The 2208-nt window shown below is 36.7% G+C and overlaps 1 protein-coding gene across 1 annotated transcript in view; it reads left to right on the top strand.

Annotated features, from left to right (window-relative positions):
* The first annotated feature begins 383 nt into the window (after window positions 1–383).
* The window catches only part of LOC138050534 (uncharacterized), a 26584-nt gene continuing 24759 nt past the window's right edge, over window positions 384–2208 (top strand). The window contains exon 1 of the mRNA XM_068896859.1: window positions 384–510. The gene's annotated coding sequence lies outside the window, so the exon portion shown is untranslated. The remainder of the gene's footprint in view (window positions 511–2208) is intronic.

The raw sequence follows: 2208 nt of genomic DNA, 5'->3' as shown, positions 1-2208 counted from the left end.
ACAATCAAGCACAGCTTTTTTATTTAGAATTTTAGCGGGTAAATATCTTTTTCAGTTTGAAATCGACGTTCTCATACAAATCCTTATAATTTTTACCCTCCCGAGTCTGGGCAGCCTGTGGTATGTCAACGTGATTGATGACAAATTACTGTGAGTCAACTGCCCCAAACTAGGTTTTTGTACCCGGTCACTCGCACACACGGAAGTAACAAATAATGCCACTTTAACTTAAGCTTGGGGGACAATACCTGAATAGTACTTCTTGCCAGCACAATACACTAGTGCCAGATATTGGCGTCTCGTCTGTCTCGTCTCGGGCGACTCTCGGGCTCGTTCCTCACTCCGGATGTCTGCCGCTGGTCATTTTGAATGCAGACTCGCCAGAAAATCTCAAGGTCATATATATCATCGACCGTCACCATTGAGAAGAATTGGTTTTCGACAACTCTGAAATCGAATTTATTCTTTTCATAATATCAGTTACCTTCTTTTGTCATTCTACAGTTCAAGGTATGGTTTAATGCTGGTTAGTTGCCTTCGTCGTGTTCAGTTGCTCATAAATGATAGTCATAATTTCATAGTGTAATTTTCGGTGCATCGCGTTTGGTGATACGAAATATTTTTTGCACATATGCGTTCATGTTGGTTAGAGCATTTTCAGGGGTCCAATTAAGTTAAGTTTTAACTTACTTTCATTTTGTCCTTCGAAATTTAACGTGTTTGATTGAGTGTGTTTGAAATAGCTTGTTTCGGAACGAATACGTTTGGCCTGTCATTCGGGAAAAAGTTCGTTGTTTGTGGACATTATTTTGGTCATGGGTTGTAATGTCTATTTTGCACGATCGATCTTGATTTTGGTGAATTTGTGCAACAATAGTACATGTAAATAGAATTAATGAATGAGATGTAAATTGTTTACCCTGGCAGATGAAAGGAGGAGATGATAAACTTTTTTCAATGGCACCTCCGGGAATTTCGAAAAAATAAATCTTCCTAATATCCCCGAATTGCCATCGAACAAAATGTCGTCTCTTCAATAATAAATTGTTTATGTAAGCTCAGTGGTATTGCACATGTCAGAAAGGTCTCTCAGCCAGGTACAAAGTAAACTAAAGGTTTTGGTATGCAGTATTGTGGTTAAACATAACTATCACAAAATTCTCGAATCTGATTGGTTATCAATAGCCCTGATTTCAGCATTAATAGGACAGTTTGTGGTTGGACACCTTGTTATTATTGGACAGTTGGACGTGTCATTAAGCACACGCTTCATGTACTTGTACTTAAATCATTTATCTTTTTCCAGGGGTATTTTTAAAAAAACTATGGAAAGTTGGGCATATTAATTTAAAGCCATAAAAGTTTTATCCCCATCATCTTCTCGTATTTTGTCATAAAATATAGTGTAATATGGAAGTTCCTATGGAAACAAAGCAAAAGGAGGGATTTTGTTGAGAATATTTAATAAAAAAGCAAAGTGTATGAACTTGCTCACCCTTTTCGTGATTTATTCTTACGGTGTGTGCAAAACTTTTAAAACATCACATGCCCATAGATGATGAAATGCACTCGCGTTCATACAATTTCCTGTGCTTGTGATTAATAAAATTATTGATAATAGGACTTTGTGTCATTACAACTCTGGGGAGAAGTCATGCTCAAAGTTTCAAACCTTGGGCTTTGTGCGTGGCCTATTTTCAAATTACTCACCCGATTAATAATGGTAATAGGACTGAATGGAGTCCAATTTAGTCTGTTATCATATGAGTGATTAGCAAAATCGGACAACCGTGTAGTGGGAGTCCGATTTGCACGATTAAAGACCAAACTGGACGACACGAAGTCCTGTTACCAATTAATCATAACCATTACAATTTCTGAGAAAACAAAATTAATGCATTCCTTTTTCACTGTCTAATGTTACAAATTTGTCCATTTTGGAAAAGCCCCAGTTTGGTAGGGTAAGTGGTTGTTGCTACACGTGTATGGTTATTGTGATAAATTATGTGATTGGTGGATTAAACTGAGTGCACTTAATATAATTGACTGATGTAACTGTCCAAATTCAGGTATCCGATTACAGCCAACTGTCCAATTTCAACCCCACATAATAATTAGTGAAAAATAACCTATTTAATGCACCAATCAAATTTGAGAAAATTGTAATGGTTATGATTACTCCCAGAATTGTACTGCACTCAGTCTTTT

The sequence above is a fragment of the Montipora capricornis genome, chromosome 6, assembly GCF_036669925.1.
Source record: "Montipora capricornis isolate CH-2021 chromosome 6, ASM3666992v2, whole genome shotgun sequence".
Lineage (NCBI taxonomy): Eukaryota > Metazoa > Cnidaria > Anthozoa > Scleractinia > Acroporidae > Montipora > Montipora capricornis.
The sequence above is the reverse complement of the archived record's forward strand: the minus strand, read 5'-3'. Positions and strand labels throughout refer to the sequence as shown.